We start from the raw sequence: 25,156 nt of genomic DNA, 5'->3' as shown, positions 1-25,156 counted from the left end.
TTATTCATTGAGCGATAATTGCTAAAAGAAGCGAATTGATTTGGCTTGCCTAGCTCCTATTAGTAGGCGCCATCACGACTCCCGAGGGTGGGAAATCCGGGTCGTGACAAGTTGGTATCAGAGCGCTAGGTTACATAGGTCTCGCGACTCACGGACAAACTTAGTAGAGTCTGAGGGATCGGTACGGAGACGTCTGTATTTATCCCCAGAGGCTATGGAGTTAGGAAAAATTTCACTTTGTTCTTTCTTGTCTTGCGATTCTGTTTCTCAAATACTGATTGTCTTTCTACTCTGTGCCTTCGCAGATGGCGAGAACACGTGCTTCCTCTTCTACCGCGCAGCAGCCCGAGCCCCCAGCAGCAGCTCCTACGAGGGGTAGAGGGTGAGGCCGAGGCCATGCCAGGGGCCGAGGCAGGGGCAGAGCTCAGCCCCGAGCAGCAGTCCCAGAGGTGGAGCCTCATGTTGATTATGATGAGGAGGTTCCAGCCCCAGCAGCTCCGGTGGGCCCAGCTCAGGTCCCAGAGGGGTTCATAGCCACCCCAGTTCTTCAGGACGCTTTGGTCAGATTGGTAGGCTTTGTGGAGAGCGTCACTAGAGCGGGTTTGCTTCCAGTAGCACCAACCACTTCTCAGGCTGGAGGAGGAGTTCAGACTACTGCTACACGTACTCCGGAGCAGGTAGCTCCCTAGGCTCAGGTTCCCGTGGGTCTGTCAGCTGTGGTAGTTCAGCCGGGTATTGCGACTCAGGCCGGCGATGGAGCGGCTATGTCCGCGGATGCTTTGTGGAGGCTTGATAGGTTCACCAAGCTCTTCACCACCACATTCAACGGTACTTCTTCAGAGGATCCACAGGATTTCTTATTTAGCTGCCATGAGGTTCTTCGGACTATGGGTTATTGTTGATAGGCTGACCAAGTCAGCACATTTCATTCCTGTGGTAGTCTCCTATTCATCCAAAAGGTTAGCTGAGATTTATATCCAAGAGATTGTTCGCCTTCATGGTGTGCCGTTATCTATCATTTAGGACCGGGGTACGCAGTTTACCTCGCGTTTCTGGGGTGCAGTTCAGCGAGAGTTGGGCACACGGGTTGAGTTGAGAACAACGTTCCATCCTCAGATGGACGGTCAGTCCGAGCATACTATTCACATTTTGGAGGATATGCTCCGGGCTTGTTTTATCGACTTTGGAGGTTCATGGGATCAGTTTTTGCCTTTAGCAGAGTTCGCCTACAACAACAGCTACCAGTCCAGCATTCAGATGGCTCCATTTGAGGCGTTGTATGGTAGGCGATGTCGGTCTCCAGTGGGATGGTTTGAGCCGGGAGAAGCTCGGTTATTGGGTATAGATTTAGTTTAGGAGGCCTTAGATAAGGTGAAGATCATTCAGGACAGGCTTCGTTCGGCTCAGTCACGGCAAAAGAGTTATGCAGATCGTAAGGTTCGGGATGTAGCTTTCATGGTTCGTGAGCGGGTCTTGCTCCGAGTGTCGCCTATGAAGGGCGTGATGAGATTGGGAAGAAGGGAAAGCTTAGCCCTAGGTTCATTGGCCCCTTTGAGATCCTTGATCGAGTGGGAGAGGTGGCTTATAGACTTGCCTTGCCGCCTAGCTTGTCAGCCGTGCATCCAGTGTTTCATGTGTCTATGCTTCGGAGGTATCACAGCGATCTAGCTCACGTGATAGATTTCAGCACTGTCCAGTTGGACAAGGATCTGTTTTATGAGGAGGATCCGGTAGCTATTCTAGACCGGCAGGTTCGACAGTTGAGGTCGAAGAGTTTTCCTTCAGTGCGTGTCCAGTGGAGAGGTCAACCTCCTGAGGCATCGACCTGGGAGTCCGAGTCTGATATGCGGAGCCGTTATCCTCACCTATTTCCCGACTCAGGTACTTCTTTCTTTTGTCCGTTCGAGGACGAACGGTTGTTTTAGAGATGGAGAATGTGACGATCCAAAGGGTCATCACCTGTTTTCCCTTTCATTCCGTGCTTCCGATGCCTTGAAAACCTCATTTTTACTTGCCTCGATTTGCATGCGCAGTCCGGACGCGTAGCCGGAAGCTTAAATATGGAATTTTGTGTAAAAATTGATGAATTTTGATATTAATATGGTTAAAGTTGACTTTGGTCAACATTTTGGGTAAACGGACCCGGACCCGTAATTTGACGGTCCCGTAGGGTACGTAGAAAAATATAGGACTCGGGCGCATGCTCCGAATCAAAATTCGAGGTCCCGAGCCGAGAAATGAATTTTTAAAAAAAATTGTTTTTCTGAAATTTATATGGAAATTTGAAATGAAAGTGGATTAGAAAGCGTTGGTATCGGGCCTGTATTTTGGTTCCGGGGCCCGGTACAGGTCTTATATGTGGTTTAAGCGCTTCTTGTGAAATTTGGTCGAAATCGGACGTCGTTTGACGTGTTTCGGACCTAAATATCTAAAAATGAAGGTTTATGAAGTTCGATGAAAAAGTAATGATTTTGAGGTTTGATTCCTCGTTTTTGATGTTATTTTGGCGATTTGATCGCACAGTTAAGTTCGTAGGGTGTTGTTGAGTTAGTGTACGTGTTTGGTTAGGAGCCTCAAGGGCTCGGGAGTATTTTCGGGGGTGTTCGGGGTGGTTGAAACTTAGAAACAAATTGCAGAAAATCATTGCTGCTGCACCAGTTCTGGTGTAATCGCACCTGCGGTCCTTTGGCCGCAGATGCGGACTCGCAGGTGCGAACAGCGGGTCGCAGATGCGGATTCCTACCCCGCAGATGCGGTCCGCAGAAGCGGATCTTTTCTTCGCAGGTGCGGCTCCGGCGGGGCCTAGCCATTTCCGCAGAAGCGCCCATTTTTCAGCACGTGCGGTGACGCAGGTGCGACCCCTGTACCGCAGATGTGGAAGTCGGGCAGTGAGTCCTTTTAAAAACATAACTTCAGCGACTTTCTTTCAAACTTTCTCAACAATTAGAAGACTAGGGCGATTTTCTCAAGAGATTTTCTTCTCAAATCACAAGTAAGCACTTACTAACTGATTTCTTTCCATTATCTAGTGTTTTCATCAACTTTTATCAATCTTTGGGTTTTAATGGTAGAAAATTAGGGAAATGGGTAGAGTTAGGGTTTTTCAATTTTTTTTGACTTAGACCCCGTTTTGGGGTCGAATTTGAAAACAAATTATAAATTCAGGCTCGTGGGTGAATGGGGGGTTTGATTTTGGTCCGAACCTCGTGTTTTGATCAAGCGGGCCCGGGGCATTTATGGAAACTTTGGGAAGAAAGCTTGGAAATCTATATTTAGGCATTGGGTTTGATTAGTTTAGCTATTATTGGTATTATAAAGTCGTTATTTCATAGATTTGATTGAGTTGGAGCCGAATTCAAAAGGGAAAGCGGTCGTTGTGGATTGATTTAGCCGTGGAAGTTGAGGTAAGTGTTNTGGGAAATTTATTTTCATGCATTCAAATTGATTCGATTAGCATTTGTTGATACATTCAAGTAATTTGTGACTAGATTCGAGCGGTTTGGTGGTGAATTCGAAGGGTAAAGCTATACTAGAGGCTTGAATTGAGTTTGGAGCATTTGAGGTAAGTGTTTGGTCTAACTTTGGCTTGAGGGAATAGGAGTAGAGTCTTATTTTTAATTGCTATTTGTCGAGTACGGTGTATAGGCATGGTGACGAGTATCTATACACTGGTGTCGAGCATGACCGTGAGTCCTAATTTGCTAAATTATCGAATTTGTAATTGTTATTTATGAGGAATTGGTTGGAAATCTTTAACACTGAGCCAGTAATTGTTGAGACTAAGTGCGGATTTAATTGTGTTAAGTAGAAATTGAATGAGTTTGGTTATAGCTGGATCTCCCTTGCCGGGATAGTTTATTGTATTACATTGCTCCCTTGCCGGGATAGTTATTATAACATCTTTCTCCCTTGCCGGGATTTTGTTGTGTATTGTGTTGAAAGAAATGGGATCGTGTGGCACGCCGACCACGAGATATTATAAAATGGGATAGTGTGGCACGCCGACCACGAGTTATTATGAAATGGAAACGTGTGGCACGCCGACCACGTGATATTATTGTAATGGGAGCATGTGGTACGCCTACCACGTGATGTAAGGAAATGGGATCGTGTTGCATGCCTGCAATGAGAGGAAATTGAAATAAGTGAAAGTGGTTTGTTTTCCTTTATTCTGTGTTAGAAGAAATCAGATGTAGTTTCTTTTGTTATTCCTGATATTCTGTTTTATCTGCTTCCCCATAAGCATGTTCCCCCCTCCCAGCTTTAATTGCTTACTTTCCGCTATTATTTTATTGTACTTGTATATATATATCTGCACAGGTTTATCTGGTAGTCTGGTCTAGCCTCGTCACTACTTCGCCGGGGTTAGGCTAGGCACTTACCAGCACATGGGGTCGGTTGTGCTGATGCTACACTCTGTGCATCTTTTTGCACAGATCACAGTACCGGAGCGGCAGCTTTTGGACAGTAGTAGGAGCATTTGGGAACTGACTTCAGTCCAGAGATCCCGAGGTAGACTTGCTGACGTCCGCATGGCCCGGAGTCTCTCCTATCCTTACTTTAGTTTGTTATCCGTTGTACCGGAACAAGCAATATTGTATTTTTTTATTCAGACGTTGTATTTAGCATTCTCTAGACGTTCGTGAGTTTGTGACTCCAGTTCTTGGGTAGAGGATTCTGTTAAACTTCTGCATTTTTCTTTCAGTTAATTATATATTGAGACTTCAACTTTGGCATATTGTTTTGATTTTATTCATTGAGCGATAATTGCTAAAAGAAATGAATTGATTTGGCTTGCCTAGCTCCTATTAGTAGAGGCCATCACGACTCCTGAGGGTGGGAAATCCGGTCGTGACACAAGACTTATAGGCTTTATTATTATGGGTTGGGCTACATGCCGCAGCATGCCAGATTGACTTATTATAGTGCTTGGGTTGAAGGAGCTCCTCAGGAGTCTGCACCCCCCACAGTGATAGCAGTTAATAGTTATATTTGGGATAGAGGATTTGCCCGTATAGTACTGAGTGATTGAGTACTCTGAGACTGTGAGTGCGTGAGACGTTTATTATGTTCTATCACATAAAACATATACATTGGCATGTAAACATAGAGATGTCATACCCCTCATATTGTTCAGATTTGATCTATCTTTCGTGTGTTGAGTTTAACTATTGAATTTACAGCATTCCCACATTTATGTACTGATTTTTCTATAAATAGATTGCACCTGTTGAGCTCGTCACTACTTTCATACCAAGGTTAGTCTTGTTGCTTATTGAGTACATTGGGTCGGTTGTACTCATATTATACTCTGCACTTCGTGTGCATATCCAGGTACTTCCGGATACGGGGGCTGCTAGATTTTGAAGATTTATCTGTTAGAGACTATCGAGGTAGCTTCTTGGCGTCCGCAGACCTTGACTCTCTTTCCTTTAAGTTATTTGTACTGTTCTATTTTTCTAGAAAGTGTTCTTTTTTCAGTCGAACTATGTATTCATTTAGATGCTCGTGTACTCAGTGACATCGGGTTTTAGGAGTGTATTGTGCAAAGACACCGTATTTTGTATCATAAATTGTGGGATCTTACTTGTCACGATCCAAAATCCACTAGTCGTGATGGCACCTAACCCAACCCGCTAGGTAAGCCAACTAATAGCTATCCAATTTCAATATTTCTAACAAGTCAATTAAACAAAATAAATTATCTAGATCTATTCCATCAAGGACTAGTAGTACAAATCATGAGCTTCTAAGAATAGAGTTCACAAAGCTGACATGAAAAGAATACATCTTCTGTTTGAACAGTACATAAATAGAGTTTCATAATCTAAGGCTACCGTGGACAAGAGGCAGCTACAGTAGGAACGCGGGTACACCTTCAAATCCAACAAGCATCGAACGCAGCAACATCGGCATTCGGGATCTGCACGCACTGTGCAGGAAGTGCAGTATGAGTACAACCGATCCCATGTACTCAAAAAGTAACAAACCTAAACTTTGGTTGAAAGCAGTAATGAGCTGGAACATAGGTCGGGTCCAACACCAATATCCAATGACAGTTCATAACAATGTAAAGCATATAAATAAGGAAGTAACTCAGAGATAAATTACTCAGCTTTCTCACAATTTTCCGAAAATAGTTCCGCTTTTTAAGAATATCTGTGAAAACCCAAATTCTTTATCGAAAACGTCATGAAATATGAGATAGCTTTAAAAAAACTGTATTTCTTTTTCTGAAGTCCTTTTCACAATAAATAAGATGTTTCATTTTCTTTCCAGATAGCAAGTGTGAGATACTTCTCTATGACCACATATCAAGGTGTGTATAATGTCATGAATTGCGTGATACCGTACAACATGAGAAAAATGCGTCTCTATGCATGTATGTCATATATGCATACCAATGCCATGTATCTCAGAGATGAATCATGTACTCACACTCTGAGAGTACTCAATCTCACTGTATCACACTTTTCACTCATCATACTCAACCACTTGGTACCGTATATGGCCCATATGGCCTAGGGAAATCCATCCCGAAACATATACAACACTGACTATAAGTCACCCGGTACTGAGGATATAGGCCAAATCTAGCCTCATGGAGAAGATCCATCCCCAGGTATCAAGTACTTCGTACAAATCCATGTCCAGGGAAATCCATCCCTCCATAATATATATAATCCATCCCTCCATAATATATATATATATATATATATATATATATATATATATATATATATATATATATATATATATATATATATATATATATATATATATATATATATATATGCTCAACCACTCGGTACTGTACATGACCCATGCGGCCCAGGGAAGATCCATCCCGGAATATATATATCACTGACCATCAGTCTCCAGTATCGAGGAAACAGGCCAATCCAGCCTCATGGAGAAGATCCATCTCCATACCAAGGGAAGATCCATCCCTGAATATAATCAACGCCCACTGTGGATGTCCAGACTCTGGAGGGGCTCCTATAGCCCAAGCGCTATAACAAGCCAAGCATGGCATAAATCAATCAAGCCCTCGGCCTTACTCAATAATCAATAAAACATGTTGCAGCGTGCAACCCGATCCCATAACTGTCACTCATAATCAGGCTATCGGCCTCACTCAGTCATCAGTCTCTCCAGTCTCACCCACGAGCTCACAATGTCATGAAAACTGACCCAGAACAATGAAATGATGTATCAATAAGTAACAACTGAGATATGATATGAATGCATGAGTGTGACTGAGTACGAAATATCAATGAATTCAATGAGATGACAGCAAGAAACGACCACTTTGGGTCCCAACGATATCAGCATAAAGCCTAAACATGATATCTAGCATGATGTACAACTCATTTATTTTATCACATGGTGAAAACACAGATATCAATAAAATAGGGCCACCATTCAGTGCCTTGGAAACAACAGATTCATAATTCACAGGGTGCACGCCCACACGACCGTCACCTAGTATGTGCGTCACCTCAACATCAATCACATAGCACGTAATTCAGAGTTTCATACCCTCAGCACTAAGTTTAAAAGAGTTACTTATCTGATACAAGCCAATTCCGACACCGATCAAGCCAAGTGATGCTCTAAGAATGCCATCACGCGGTAGCGACCTCCGAATGGCTCAAAACTAGCCAAAAAACAACTCAAATACATCAGATAAATCCCAAGGTATCAATTGCAAATGATAAGGATCGAACCTTAAGTTAAATCCCAAATCCGGCCAAAAATCACACCCGGGGCCCACGCCTCGGAACCCGACAAAACTCACAAAATCCGATAACCCATTCAATTACGAGTCCAACCATACTAGTTTCACTCAAATCCGACTCCGAATCGGTGTTCAAATCCCAAAAATTCATTTTTTTGAAATTTCTACAATTTTTCCCAAATTTCCACCTCAAAGTACTAATTGAATGATGAAGACAATGATATATTCTATATTAACCAAATCCGAGTTAGAATCACTTACCCCGATGAATTTCTTGAAAAAAATCACGAAAAATTGCCACAAACCGAGGTTCCAAGGTCCAAAATGTGAAATAATGCCCTAAACCTCGTTTATATAGTGCATCCTCTGAACTCCCACTGTGCAGTCCACACAATTCCAAGTGCGGCCGCACATCCCAGCTCCCGCGGTCGCATAAAAATGATGCGGCCGCACCTTTTGGTGGCTGCACTGCCGGACTTTAGTATTTTGGCCATAACTTTCTCTACAGATATCCAAATGATGACTTCTTTACCTTTCTAAAAACTAGACACGAAGGGATACAACTTTCATTTTTGAATCATCTAAAAATTTCTTGTTGATAAAAAGATATAGGCTTACGAAGTTGGACCAGCGGATCTGCAGAATCCCCTGAAGAGTGCGGCCGCAGCAAAATTGTGCGGTCTGCACCCCTCCTCTGTGGTCCGCATATTTCTATTGGTCAGCACCTTCAAAGCACCAGAACAATATTAGAGTGCCGGAAATATCTGGATTGGCTCAAAACTCACCCGAGGCCTCCAGGACCTCAACCAAAGGTACCATCAAGTCCTAAAACACCACATAAACTTAGTCGAGCCCTCAAAGCACATCAAACCCAACGAAAACATGCATCACACACCAATTCAAGCTTAATTAACTTGAAACTTGAAACTTCTATAACCGATGTCGAAACCCATCAAATCACGTCCGATTTATCCTAAATTTTGCACACAAGTCATAAATGACATAATGGAGCTATTCCAATTTCCGAAATCGGATTTCGATCCCGATATCAAAAGTCAACTCCCCGGTCGAACTTCCAAACTTAAATTTCCGAATAACCTGAAAACCTAACTGACGATTCACATAAGTCATAATACATCATACAGAGCTACTCATGCCCTCAAACAACCAAGCAAAGTGTAAATGCTCAAAACGACCGGTCGAGTCGTTACATTACTCTTAAATTTACTTTTTATGTTTTCGAACTTAATGAAATTTGTGATTTATTGTGGTTGTCGGCTTGCCTAGTATTAAGATAGGCGTCATCACGACATGTGAGATTTTGGATCGTGACATTATATTAATTGGGTCTTTTATGCTGAGATTTTCTTTGTAGAGCTGAGCGTCTTTGCCTGTTAATAGCTAACCTTGTGCTTGATGTGTGCTAAAAGAGAAAATCTCTTTTAGCTCCAGTTCTTAGGGTTAAGGAGTGATTTTTAATAGAGTAATCAACGCGGTATGCTTACTGGAAATACCAATTAATACCATATACAATTAAAATATTTATTTTATTTTGTATATTTATTTTATAGATTTATTTGACCATGTATATTTTAGTTATTCACTATTTCACGTTTTAAGGGAATGTAATCTTATACCTTTTCTCTTTCCGTTGTCTTTCTTTTTTCAATCTCTCCCCCTTTCTTCACTACCCAATTTAATTTGAATATTGTTGGAATAGTGCTGATTAATATTTAAATATTGTGGTTTTAAGTTTTATTTGAATGCCATAAATAGTTTTGATTTGAATATTATATTTTTTAATTGGATATTGTAGTTTCGAATGAAATATTGTAGTTGCAAAATGAATACTATATTCTTAAATCGAATACATTAAAATTGAATATTGTAGTTTCATATGAAATACTTTAAACATACTGTTAGTTTTTATACCAAAATGTTAGCATGAATACTGTTAGTTTTTTTACCAATATTTGTATGTATACTATTAGTTTTAATGGAATACTAGTATGTGCTTATACAATTAATTTTTGATTGGATGTAGATATAATGTTAGTTTGATTAGAATACTGGTATACATACAGTAATACATTTTATTTTTTATTGGAATATTTATAAATTTATTGTTAGTTCGATTAGAACATTAGTCTATAATTTGGAATATAATTAATTTATGATTGGAATATCGGTAGATATGCGGTCACTTCTATTGGAATACGGGTAAATATATTGGAATACAAATATATTTTAATAACTTTATTATTAAATGGGTATACCATGTACCTTCCCCTTTTTAATATATACTAGTTTAAGTGTACGCGCTTTGCGCGTGATTAAAACGCGTACCTCATTTGACAACAAATACTACAGAAAAAATTTGGACTTAGTTACGAACTTCGTCATTAATCCGTTGCTAAATTACTTGCCGTTAAATTTTATACCCCTTGTGTATGTGCTTTGCATGCGCATGTCATCGTCAATAAGTAAAAAATGTAGTATACAAGAAGAATAAATTGTTGTAAAGTATTATTTGATAGACTTTATCATTGGCGACTTTATGGTAAAAACTCCTATTAATAATTATTTGTATGATATTATTTTGTATCTCTTTAATTAAAGTACTTTTGAATCATGACACATATTTATTTAGACTTATATTTTCATCACACTTCTTACCAAAATAGCCTATATATTTTTGTATAAGATTACACTAATTTAATGTCTAAGAAAATAACAAATGATATTTTTGTCATTGTGGAATCTTTTAGTGAATCGAAAAGGTTCAATCAACATATCTAAGGACCTTATCATTTTTACTTTTTATATTATTTATTTTTTCCACTGAATTTATAATATGTATTATGTAAAAAAAAATATAAAATAAATTAATTAGATTATTTTTATTTCCAAAACTTTTGTAAACGAATTGTATTAAACTTTATCAGTGGCGACTTTATAGTAAAAACTCCTCTTATTAATTATCTGTATGATATTGTTTCGTATCTTCTTAATTAAAGATACTTTTGAATCATGACACTAAATAACATATTTATTTAGACTTTCTATCTTCAGCATATTTTTACCAAAATAGCCTATACATATTTTGTATAAGATTATACTTATTTAATATTTAAGAAAATAACAAAAATGACTTTTTCGTGACTTTGAAATTTTTAGTGAATGATAAAAAGTTAAATCAACATTTCTAAGGACCTTATCATTTTTATTTTTTTATATTATTTGTTTGTATTTATAATATGTATCCTACAAAAAATTATAAAACAAATTAATTATTGGTTATATTTCTAAAACTTTTGTAAACGAATTTTACGTAAGTCTTTTCTAAACATAATTTGCTAATTTGTTTTCTTGTAACTACAGTTAGTTAGTGAAGGACTCCTTCCTATTATTATGAGACAAAACATGTTTCTTTATAGTTGCTAGAATAAGTTAATTCTAACCCATCTTTTTAGGAGATTCACATGTGCAATTTAATTCCATTTGAAAAAACAAATAAGCAATCCAAAGTTCCGAACAACTCTTGTAAATAAACAAATAAAATTCTCTCCTTTAATTTAATATATTTCAGAGTATTAATGATGCATTGTTACCATGAGAGATAAAATTTCTTCCTAAATGGTAGTGTTTCTTTTATAAGGTAAAATTAAAAAATATTTTGAGAAAATAGTAAATAACATTTTTGTCTATAAAAGCGTCGTGCCAAACATATAATAGAATAAATATTGGAGAACGTCAAACAAAATATTTTACAGGAACCCTTTTCTGTAAAATTTAAATATTAACAATTCTAAGTTGTAAATTAGCACATATTACATTAAATTTTTAATTGTTTAGAGTTCAGCTATTTATGTTTCACAACCTATAAATTTTTTGCAGTTTTAATGTAGTTGTTATCTCAAAAATATACAGAGGATCACACGTGCACAAACATGCATATATTACAAATAGCGAAAGAAGCATCGACTTTAGATAATTTTAGCATGTCGAATAACTCATGAAAATCGCCAAGTATTGGATTAATGAACTTGACAATTACTGTGTAAAATTATAATCCTATATAAGAAGAAAAAACTGTATTTAGGAAAAAGAATAATTTTACTTTGTAGAAGGGCTAGAAGAAGCAAATTGCACTATTATTATTATAATAAAAGAGAAATTAAACCACATCATAATTAAGCAAAAAAATCTCTGCACTTTAAATGAACATAAAAGCATACCCGGTCGACTGACACTATAGATTGCAATAAAACTATGGAAAGCATAAGCAAGAACTTTAGCGAAGAGTTTATGCGGAGTTCTAAATTGAAAGTCTTAATTATTATTAGATATTAATTCATGAAAATATACTACAAAAAATAAAGCAACAATAAAAAGCTAAACCTAAATCAAATCAAAACAAACTATGAAACAAATTGGACAACTATACGTTTTCAATTCTCCAAGTTTACTTGGAGATATGCTTATATAGTGACTTCTTCAAGTCTCCATATTTGGAAAGAAATCAAAGGGAATAAGGACTTTCTTTTAATAAATTTGTGCGTAATTATTAGGTGAAATATTATAAAAACAATTATGCAATAATTTGAGGAAAATAGTAAATGACAATTTTGTCTATTGTGGTATCTTTTAATAAAGGGTAAAAAGTTCAATCAACATTTCGCTAAGGGTCTTTGTACTTTTAATATAGTATATAGACTAGTCTCTCTGCACGTGCGTTGCACGTGTATTTTTATATTATTTTCTAATACAATATATAAAATAAAATACTAAAGACGTACATATTAGAATAACATGAACTTTAGTTATAAATTACAAATTGGATATATCAAAACCTAGTATTCTCTCGTAACTTTAAGAACCTTTGTTTAAAAAAATCAAAAGGCAAACTCTCTAACAAACTCTATCTCAATACTTCTAGCCATCACATTATCAATTAAATTTAGTTATGCCTCCCTTTTGAAGTTTGATTCCTTTTATAGACGATGTCAAAAGAAGCATTCTTTGATCAACTTTATCTTCTCTATATTTTTCAGACATAACAGTATCAATTGCACTTTGGAATAATTGGCTTCTCAAGGTTAATTGCTCTTTTCTAAAATATTCATGTCTGATTTTTTCTATTTTAAAGTACATATGATGCACAAAAGTTCCAGTGTCATCATATACCCCTATAAGTAATATTTATTTATACATCAATAAGTGTTACAGTTTAATCTCATAAGTGAATATGAAAGATTAAATTGCATAATAAGTTATTCTTTATCTAGTTAGTAAAAATTAGGTAATCAAATAAGAGAAAACAAAGGGAAAAGATCCATATATCCCATGTACTATTTAAAATTAGCCGATTTATTATTTTTCAATAAAATCGTAGAGCTCGATGTCTTTCTTAGGTGATCATAGTCCTTCCTTCACATTAGCCTTATCACAACAAGGAGCTCTCTCTTTCCATTAATTTAACAAATAAACATTTATAAGATTTGGAAAAAAATTAAAATAGGACCTAGATAAAGAGGAAAACATAGAAGGGATTGATACATATATCAAAATGGCCTTTAGTGTTGCCTTTTATTTTCCTGAAATGATCTACGTATAGTAAAAATATATTATCCCAATTTGTAAGAATTATATTGTCTATATTAATTTTAATTATTAGAAGTATATTGTCTATATTAATGAAATTATTTAAGGAATGCAACAAACTAAAAGTGTATAATAAGGACTCATAGAACTGTAGGAAAATATATGTGTGATTTCATTTTTTCTTAAATATTTATAAGATCTCGACTACAAGAGCAAGAAGCAATTAATAGCAGAGTTATAAGTCATATGCAACATATTTCATCGAACATTCATATTCTGGAGCAATTTATGTTACGAAATGCTTTAGCACAAATCTTTTCGATACTTCATTAGAGTTGTCTTGTAATCGTGTTTTACATGGAGAACTTTGGGATAAATTAGAAAGATAGACAACGAAGAAAGTGTCAAATGTCAATGAGACCGAAGAGGATGATAGTTAAAGTTTCAACTAAACTTGAATGTGCAAATTTTTTACTTTTATATGGAGTTGTTTCACTCTTGAACTTTTTGTTTTGGTCAAATCATATTTCATATAAAAAATTTCATTTGTTTTGATATTGTTAACCTCTCCATGCAGGAAAATAGACTTAGTATCTGAAACACAAAGTTATAGTTAGTATATTAAAATATTTTAAATTATAAAAGCAGATATATTACCAATGGACTGCCTAATCCAAATAACATATTAGGAAAAACACATAACAGGGCATGGTTCTCATATACACACACTCACAAACAAACAAAAAAGGATTTCACCAACAAATTTACGTGGTTTTCTAACTTGGATAGTCACTATCATGGGCAGAATACAGAATTTTTTAACATACTTCCAAACCAGAAGACGTAAAAAAGCAAACATAGAGCAGGAAAGATGAAAATTTTACTTGTTTGAAACGCCATAGAAACAACGATGTTGAGGCTGACCTTCTTGATTGGGATTGGACTAATTGTTGCGGCTTGAAAAAGTGTCAAAAATTGAAGAACAAAAGAAAGTACAAATACTTATAAACAATAACGAAAGAGGTGAAGAAGTTTATTTATGTATTTTTTTTTTTGAAGGAGCGCATCCCTTGACATGGATAAGTAAAAGTTCTCCGAATAAACACATCGGTTCGTATGGATTTTCTGCACCAGGTACGGTAATTAGGTTTTTAGTAAGAGGGTATAAAAGTAATTTAACTTTTTAAATTAGGGGTTCCTGCTTTTAATATAGTATAGATTTACTTTATTGTAATTAGTCTAAAGAATGGTGCTATTTTATTTCATAGTTTGCTCTTAAAATGTATGAATGCTTTGCTAAAGGTGGAGAACTAGCACTCCAAATGAATGGAACCACCGCTAATGTCAATTACTACTAAAATTAAATTTTTAATTCGTCCAACGTAAAAGTTGAAATTTACTTTATTTGTTATAAATCTACCGACTTTTTTGATAACTAGCCCTAGAATACACATATTACGCGTGTACCCATATTAATAAATATATTTAAATATAATATTGTTAATTAATATTAAATATATTTGAGTTATAAAACAACAAGTAAAGATAATAATTCAAGTTAAAATATGATAAATATTAAGTCCAATGGAAGTCCTCCCATCAAAAGCAGCAGAGAAATAAAAATAAAAATATCATAAAATCTAGATGCATAAACCTAAAATTAAAAATTATTTTGTGGTCACCGACAGAAGTTTGAGCTTTACACCACTATCATCGCCTCCGGAACTACAACAACAAAAATCCAGTATAATCTTACATATAAGGTCTAAGAATGGATCCGACTTTAAATATATTTTTTAGGGGGGGGGGGGGGGGTTTGAACTCTATAATTAAAAGTATTACTACAAGTTTTCATTTAAAAAAACTTTAAAAGGGGATAGGACAAAAAAAAACTAAAAAGAAAATGGTTACCTCACACCAAAAATACCATTTACGTCTAGTTTTCTGATTCTTGACCATGTCATTCTCAGGCAGGCTACCCCTTATTTTTTTACCCCTCAATCTCTTTCTTTACCCCAAAGGTTTTATTTTTCATTTAAGTATAGTTATCTTTGATATTGTTCACAACAAATTTTTGTAGTACGAAAAAATAAACTGTAATAAAAATAATATGAAGAAAAAGAGATTTTATTGTTAAATATTTGTGAGTACATTTCTATGTACCCCTTGATTTTCCTCTATAAAATTATCCGTGATTCGAGGGCTTGAGAAGCATCTTTCTTAAATGTAGGATGATATAGACCTCCTTGTGATGTATTTAATTGCCAAGAATGTCGAGCAGCACTTTGTTGTTTCGGATTAATCTCTGGAAGAACTCCGTTGACCACTCTTTTGTTGAAGAGTTTTGCACTTGATGATTGATCTCTCTGTTTGTGGATGCCTTCACTAATTGTGGAATGCTCTTCTCCAACTCTAAATGTCCTCAAAGAGTTTTGTAACCCCCTATTTATAGTTGTAGAGGTTGACAGTCCAGTTACATATGAACTTTCTTGCTTGATTCAAATTGGCTTATATGAGTCATCAAACTTATCACACAAGCTATGTGATAAGCTTGCTTGTGATTGGCCAAGACATGTCATATTATACAATTGGCGACCTTTGATTGGTCATTGTTTTTTGACTAAGATTGCCACAATATTTTAACACGTGGCATCATCTTGTTGCCTTTGATTTGACTGGAAATGTCGTGTCACTTGACACATGGCATGAGTCTGGGCCTTAAGATGAAACGGACCTTGGGCTTGAAAATAATAAAATGGACTAATTTAATTTGTAAAGTCCAAATATTTAACCCAAATAAAATTAAGATTCAATCCAAATTTTGTATGGATTAAACTTAATAAATTTTATGTGTCTACAGATATCTTTGAGTAGGTCCTTATTACTGAAATGTCATTCAGATAACAAAATTTCCATGGGCCTTAAATGCAAATTTTGTCCCCAGGGTTAGTAGCATATCTGCTAATAAGTTTGAGTGCAATGAAGAAATAAAAAACAATAAGGTTTTTTTTTTCTAATTTTCCGTTTTGCACATTTGGGGAAGTATTTTCGTTTGCCGAAGGATGAGGAGAAGGAGGAGGAGTGCTTCCATTTGTCGGAGGAGTATGAGTGCTTGGCTTTTAGACGTCGACGTTTTCTTGAGAAGGAGGAGGTGTTTGGCTTACAATAAGAACGTGTCGAATGAAGAAGACGAGCCTAGAACAATCTTGTCATGAAAGCCATCGTAGATGAAAGTTCCAACAAACTAGAAGAATGTTGGGATTGAAAAATAAACCCTATAGACAAAAAGAATAAAGGCGTATGTGATAAAAACACTTAGAGGGTGTTTGGTTAAGTTTATAAACTGGTAAAATTGGCTTATAAGCACTTTTTGGCTTATTTATGCGTTGGGTAAAATTAAAAGTGCTTATAAGTTAAGTGCTTATAAGCCAAAAGTCATAAGTTGGTCTCCCCCAACTTATCAAATTTCAGCTTATAAGCACTTTAAGTTTGACCAAAATATTTAGTATTCTATCCCTAAAATACTTCTTTTTAAAACAAACTCTTCGTATACCTAGTTCTTTAGCTGCATAGTATTAATTTCAACACTTTTATCCAAACACGTAACTGCTTATTTTTTAAATCAGCTTCAACACTTAAAATTGTTTTTCAGCACCTAATGCTTACCAGCTACTCAAAATTAACTAAGCCAAATGGGCTCTTAAATAATCAAGACTTTGTCGATTTACTATTTTTACCTTTTTTGATAGAAGATTTATAGTTTCACCCTCTTTTGATGAAGTGCGAATATGAAATTTTGATCGGGCTTTTAAAAATTCGATAATAAAAGAATCAACATATATGGTAGCTATTTATGATCATTATGATTTTTGTGCTGGCAACACATAATTAAATGTGTCTTGTCTATATCCTAATTTACTCATAACAGATGAGAAAATTTTATTTTGTGTCTCATACAACCGACACTAGTTGTATAAGGAGTTCACAAATTTATGAGAGAAAAAGGAGTCTCACACAACTAATATAAGTTTTGTGAGACACACAATAAAACTTCTCGGCCTAAAATACTCTAAAATCTTTCACAACAGCTTGGAATCTAAAAAATGAATAGGAAATAGAAAGGGGTGAAGGAATAGAATGGGAGATGCATTTTGAATAAAATGACTCTAAGCATACGAAAGAACATAAGCTTTACCTAATACTATTTTGGAGTCGGACCGCTGACACCGCCAGTATAGGGTATTTTAGTAGAAGCACCACCGTCACAGGCAGAAGTTTGAGCAAAAGCACCACTATCGACACCTCCGAAACCCTAAAATTAAAAATTATTATTACAAGTTTTAATTAAAAAAATCCTTAAAAAAGGGTCATGGCTTTAAAAAACTAAAAATAAAAGGGTTACCTTACGCCCAAAAAATACCATTTACTTCCACTCTTTTGATTCATGGTCATGTCACTTCTTAGGCCGGTCATATCCTATTTTCCCCCTCCATCTCTTTCTTTACCCCAAGGGTTTTATTTTTCAATTGGGTAACCTCATCCTTGATATCTTTGAGAAGGCCTTTATTGCTGAAAGAAAATTCATTGAATAACATTCACGGGGCGTTATAGGAAAATTTCACCCCAGGGTTAGAAGCATATCTACTAATAAGGAATTTTTCGAGCTTTTCTATTCGCTCCTTTGGCGGAGGAGGAGGAGGAGTATTTTCATTTGCATGAGGAGAAGAAAGTGGAATATTTCAGTTTACCGATGGATGAGGAATGGATGAGGAGGATGATTGTTTTTGTTGCCGGAAAAGAAGGAGTATGAGTGTTTTCGTTCGTCGGAGGAGGAGTAAAAGTAACATTTGGCTTTTGGACTTTGTCGTTTGCTAGAGGAAGATGAGAAGCGTTTGGCTTACAGTAAGAACGTGCCAAATGAAGAGGATGAGCCCATAACAATCTTAAGATGGAAGCCATCGGAGAAGAAGGTGTTGTGATCGAAATAATCAGGGCGTCGTGCGGAAGCAAATAATTTTTGCAAGCCAAAGAAAACTATATTAAGATAAGCATATATTCTAACATGGTTTGGCCAATTGGCCTGCATATGAAAAAAACTAATATTGTAACGACCCGACCGATTATGAGAATTTAAGTTCCGTTCGACGGCATAAGGTCTTGAACAACTTCATATTTGTGTATCGACTTGCGTGCGTGGTCGAATTCAGTTACCGGATGATTCCGAGTCGAATTTGGAGGAAGGATTCTAGTTTCGAAGGTTAAGCGGTGAGAATTTGACTTTTGAGTAAACGGCTCCGGAATGGGTTTTAGATGATCTCAACAGCTTCGTATGGTGATTTTGGACTTAGGCGTGCGTCCGAATTTGGATTTGGAGGTCCGTAGGGTAATTTGGAGCATTTCGGCGAAATTTGGAAAGATGAAGTTTGAAAAATGGAGAAGTTTGACCAAGAGTTGAGTTTTGTGATATTGTCACGACCCAAACCTATGGGCCGTGACGGGCACCCGGTACCTTACTCAACCGAGTACCAACATAACATATCATTCTTATTGTACTTTCATTGGAAAATGGGCCAAACGGGCCATCATGGGCTAACAGAATAAACATAGAGGAATACTCAGTATAGGACGACCCAACCTGATATAAAAACTCATATCTATGACATACGGGCCTATAAGGCCGATGTGATCCATTATGTACTTAAAATATAGGCCGACAAGGCCATACAAGTATCCATATACAAGAAATCTATCTACAAGCCTCTAAGAGTACATACTTATCACAAAGGTCGGGGCAGGACCCTGCCATACCAAACAATACACGTCTAAATCATACTGACCAAACAAGCAACTCCGGAGCAAATGGAGCGCAACAACATCCGCTGATCTAATGGCCTATTTGGAGGACTCTTGACCTGTCTATCGGAACTTGCGGGCATGAAACGCAAAGTCCCTATGCAAAATGGACGTCAGTACAAATAATGTACCGAGTATGTAAGGAATGAAAATTAGTAAATAGTAGACATGGGAGAAATATGGAGTAAAAGACTCGACATGTAAGTCTGAATAACTCTGTGAATCATTAATATGTATAATGCCATGCATATGCGTATAAATGTCATGCCGTGTACATGTGTTCATAACATCATCAAGTCTCTGAGGGCATCCCATCATATCATCTCGGCTACTGTGGGCAAAATCATCAACGTATACCAGTTTATCAGGTGGTTGTGCGTATATAATGCCGTAACCTTTTCCCATATCCCATATCCCATATCCCATATACATATAATATACATATATACGCGTATATAATACCATCTGGTCATGGGTCAATGTACATGTATAAATGAATGCAATGCATGAGAAGTACGTCAATAAAATCTCTCGGAATGTCATAAGACCGTTATGCCTTCGAGTAATATCATGAAGTAAACCTTTTCTCAACCTACGTATTTTTTTGAGACCCGTGAACAGAAGATGTATTAATAAGACACATGGAAATTCAAGAACATAGGCACCTCTAATACTTCTATGAATAGAGTCATTTATGGAAGTTGTGCATTTGCTCATTTCGTTTGTATCATATGGATCATTCCAAAAAGAAAGAAGGGATAGTCTTAACATACCTGAGTCGATTCTCTTAACAATCTTTTTAACATACGGCAATCGCGATAAAACACATGATGGCAAGATCGGAGTAGGAAAAAATCCATATGATATTCTTGAAAAAGATTGCACCGTACTCACGTTGCTTAAGATGCTATGAAATCTTGTTGAATTTCCATGAAATCTTGTTGAAGATGCTAAAATTCTCACGTTACCAAGTTAGAGAGGCTTTATAAGTAAGTTTAAATTGGAAGCTCTTCACGTTACTTTAGAATGTCTCTTAAGTTTTGATATATCATATATATGATGTGGGCCCAGTTTATGTGGTGGCATAACCACATAATCCATAATGACTTAATCTTGCCACCTACTCTGTAATGACTTAAGAGTCATAAGGTTAGGGGTGGTTTGCTTCCACGTGGGGTTATATTTATCCAAAGATTTTAATTAATCTCCCACTAAAAATTATTAATTACCCAATTGTTCGCATAATTAAGAATGATCTCAACTTACTTAAAATACTACTCACTTTTAACATACCTTATACACCTTACTATCATGGTCATGTGGTACCTTGTATGTCACTAGTCCATAAATATCGGGTATTTTAGCTCGGGCCGTATTTTATCCCAACATGTCAAACTTTGACGAAAATTCATTTTCTTTGATTTGCTTACCCTCTCACCTTCACGAATTTACTCATCACTTGTTTGAAATAGCATAATGCTTATAACCTCAAAATAATCTCATTCCCGAGCTCACGTCGATTAACTTACGATAAAACTTTAAGGTACAAAAATGCGGGATGTAACATCTCATTTCCGAGCTTTCATCAATTTACTTATGGCGTACTTTTACGTACGAAAACATGGGTTGTAACTGATATCGGGGTCGGAATGCGACTCTGAGAGTTGAAACAACTCCGTTATGTCATTTGGGACTTGTCAGCAAAATTTAGCGTCATTCCGGGTTGATTTGATAGGGTTCGGCACGAGTTTTAGAAGTTGAAAAATTTGGAAGTTCATAAGTCTGATTCTTGACGCGATTCATAGTTCTTCATTGTTTGACATGATTTGAGGCCCCGAGCGAGTCCGTGTTAGGGCATAGAACTTGTTGGTATGCTTGGACGGGGTCTCGGGGGCCCTGGGCGTGTTCCGGTCGAGTTTTGGATGTTTTTCATAGTTTTGAGAAAGCTGTTTCTGGTGTTTCGCACCTGTGATACTTTGGAGCGCAGGTGCGGCTCTGCTTCTGCGTGAGCATGGCTGCTTCTGTGGTCATGAAGGCCTGGGAACTTGCTCGCTTCTGCATAGGCTGGCACGTAGGTGCGAAGGCCACTTTTGCGGTCTAGCGATTGCACCTGCGAAGAATCTCGCTTCTGCGGTGCCGCTGGTGCGGCTGTAAATTTGTTGATGCGGTCCCAGGCCTGGTTAGCTGAGTTCGGAGATGCGGACTCTTTCTCACAAATGCGGTTGCTTGTCCGCAGATGCGGAAGTTCTGGCAGAAACATTTAAGTCGAAGGTTTGGGCATTTTCTTCATATTTTGAGTTTTAGACTTCGGTTTGGGAGCTTCTTTTTGGGTTTTTCAGGCAAATCGATTGGGTAAGTGTTCTTCACCTAGAATTTATTATATTCCATGATTTTATCTTTATTTTTATCATTTAATTTGTGTTTTGAGTTGAGGAAAATGGAGGTTTTTGAAGAAAATTTTCAAAATGAAAAATCATGATTTGAGGGACGAAATGATATCGGAAATTGATAATTTTAGTATGGTTGAACTTGTCACACCTCCTTTTTCCTACACCCCCGCAAGGGTATAAGGGAGTTTTTCCAATAAAAGGACAATCGATACGGGATTATTTATTAGATTCAGAGTCGCCACTTGGGATAATTTATGGTGTCCTAAGTCACCGGTTCAAATCCCGAATCGAGGAAAAGATTGACTCTGTTCTACAGTCCGCGAACAAGAAATCCGGGTAAGGAATTCTGTCAACCCGGGAGAAGGTGTTAGGCATTTTTCGAGTTCCGTGGTTCTAGCACGGCCGCTCAACTGTTATTATTGGCCTAATTATCTGATTTTAGTACATGTTTTAACCTATGTTTTAATTTTAACTTTATAACCGTTTTTATTTAATTATTTTTTAGGAAGATTTCAACGTTATTTAAAACATATCTTGAACCGCGTCACATAAATGCACCCGCGATCCTTGACACATTTTATCTAACATTGTTGGGATTTGGATTTGGGTCACATAAATGCGCACCCGAGTTTAGGAAGGTAAATTATTAAAATAACGTGCCTAAAGCAACTACGCATTTGCAACTTTGCGAGGGCCATGGAAATTTGCTAAATGGCTCGCCTCGATTTCTAAGAATAAACAATATTAATTAAACGAGGGCCATGCAATTGAGATTTTGTTTGGCACGGCACACCTCGATTTATTTTTAAAGGGAATTCAAACTAAACTTTGGAGGGCCATAAGCTAGTTGTGTTGTCTAATATGGCTCACCTCCCAACTTTACTAATTAAAAACCCAATTGATTAATCTAATTAATTAAGGACGAACCTAAAAGAATTCAGAGTACTCCATGTTAAAGCTATTACTAAATTAGCTACAAGGCATCCTGCTTACTAGGCAATTTGCCTGAAAGGATTTGGCTTCTTCAACAGTCTAAACAAACGAAGGAAAGGGACCAAAACAGGCCCAAAAGGAATCCAGCTGCATAATTCTCAACTTGCAAGTCTCTTCAGACTTGGGCCCAAGATGATCCCAAGACTTTCAATAGTCTGAGATTGATGAGTAAGGACTCGACCTCGAGTCCCTAAAGCACCCTAACTGCGTCTAAAAATTAAGGGTACCGATGTGAACTCAAACGACCATCGTCAACACCAATGTATATGCAATTAATTTTTAGATGAGCCTTTTAACTACTTAATGGACAACTTTATGAAATCTGGGCAGTGACAATTCCAAAAAAACAATTGAAAGTTTAACTTTGATAGCTATGCCATATACAACTTAAAATCTCAAGGCTTCAAGCAATGACATAGAGATTTAAGACTACATGGTATTCCTCAAGGCAAACAAAGAACAAGACAAACTATTTGAGATATATCATGCACGAAATTTAGAACCCTTTTTATTTGAGCACTCAAAGACCTTTGATGATATCATTTGAAACTGCTACCTAAACAAATTGCCTATTAAATGCACATGAGTGATAAGATTTAAAGAATACAAAACCAAATCATACGCCTAAGAGGAGTCAAATTCTTTGAATTCAGCATTGTCCATGCACCTTTACTCGATCCAAATCCCTTCTACCCTATTCCAATTCCCATACCAAACCATAACCAATCATGCTAGGCTTCAAGCCTTGAACCAAAAACCTCAACACAAGCAGCAAATAAAGCTGGACATGTCAGTTATTTTAGGATCCAGCATTCAGATGTTTCAACAGAGCTGAGCACAAATTAAATACATACATCTCATACTTTCATAGAAAAACTAACAGGACTTTCACATAATTAACTAACCAACATATGAATGAAACGAAATAGCAAGGGAAACTAAGATTTAATAACATGAATCTTCTGTTATATCCACGTTCACTTGTACACCCACATTCTACAGATTAACCAAAAGGCATAGTGTTGCCTGGAAATAAAAAAGGAAATAAAGAAGTGAGGATTCAGCACAGATCAGCAGTAGTATAGCAGAACCCAGCACCAGCAAAACCAATTTCAAGCCAGAAAAATGATGTGAAGCAGTCAAAAACAGTCTCAATCTAACAGTAACTACAACAACTTCAAACCAAACTAAAAAAAACCAAATTCAATCCATTTCAACACTAGATGAATCAGAAATTGCTTCAGCAAATTGAAAACCTCAAGAATCACAGAAGAAACTGAATGGAACAGTAATTTTTATGAAATTTCAGCCGTTTTTGGTTTTTCTGAATTTTTATCCCTTACAATTTGACTTCAACCTCAAGTAACAATGCCTTTATAGGCAATCCATTAGGGCAGCCTAAAAGAAATCAAATTTGCATTTGAACCCTTTTGGAATTCTTGTTTTTGCTTAGAAATCCCTAGGTAAAATTCAGAGCTTCTCCTAAGCCCCTACCCCAGCTTCTAGGAAGCTTCCCAAGTTAGTTACATCAGAGAATCCTTAAGCCAATTACCTAGACTACCCCTTTAACCCCTGAAAATTACCCCTGAACCTAAACGGGTCATGGGTCAACTTTGACCCAATGGTTCAGACCCAAGATGAGTTGGAACTGACCCAAAACTAAAATTGAACTCAGAAATCCAATTAGCCCAAACTAGCCCTTATCTAATTAACAAACTATAAGCACCAAATAACACATGCTGAAATTAAAAATTAGCCTAAATGATTTACTAACTAAAATTAACCAAACTAACAAATTTAAACTAATCTGATTACAGACTAACTGCATTAGTTAAGAAAAAGACTCACAATTACTCATGCATGAACAAGTACCTCTGGAATGAATAAAAGGTTAAGAAGAAGAGAAGAAGCAGAGACGTAGAAAAAGAAAAAAAATTGAAGAAAAGATAATAACAAAAAAAGGAAAATACCTAAAAGCCCCAGACAATAAAAAGTTGCGACGAATCTTCAAATCCTCAGATTTTTCGGCCAAATCGGATGTTAATCGTGTGCTCTTGCAAAGAGCACACGAATAAAATCGGATTAGACCCGAAATTTCAACAAAATCTTGACTCGGGATTTTTAGGGTTCATCTTCGATCTAAAATTCGAGAAGCTCCAGAAAGATTCGAAGGGAACTGACCCGGGATTTGAGAAGAGGGGGTCGTGGGGCTTATGGGGTGTTAATTTGGGAGGGGTTAGAGGTGGCGCCGCCACCCTAAAGCGGTGGGAAGAGGGGGTGGCTGCTAGGGTTTCAGGAGTGGTCTCTGAAGATGTGAAATGAAAGAGACGATGAGAGGAGGGGCTGGAGGGGTTCGGACATTATTATACTACCCATACCCATAGTTCCCAACCGTTGGATTTGAAGGAAATCAACGGCTGGGATTCAACCAAAGTTAAACGGGGTCGTTTGGGCCAAGGACGGGGTCGTTTGGGTTATGGATGGGGCAGACCGGGTATCTGGGATGGAGTTGGGCCGGGTTTGACCGGGTCATGGGGGGGGGGCGGGGGGACTCGTTGGGCTGAAGTAATTTTAT

The sequence above is a fragment of the Nicotiana attenuata genome, unplaced genomic scaffold (genome assembly GCF_001879085.1).
Source record: "Nicotiana attenuata strain UT unplaced genomic scaffold, NIATTr2, whole genome shotgun sequence".
NCBI lineage: Eukaryota > Viridiplantae > Streptophyta > Magnoliopsida > Solanales > Solanaceae > Nicotiana > Nicotiana attenuata.
The sequence above is the reverse complement of the archived record's forward strand: the minus strand, read 5'-3'. Positions refer to the sequence as shown.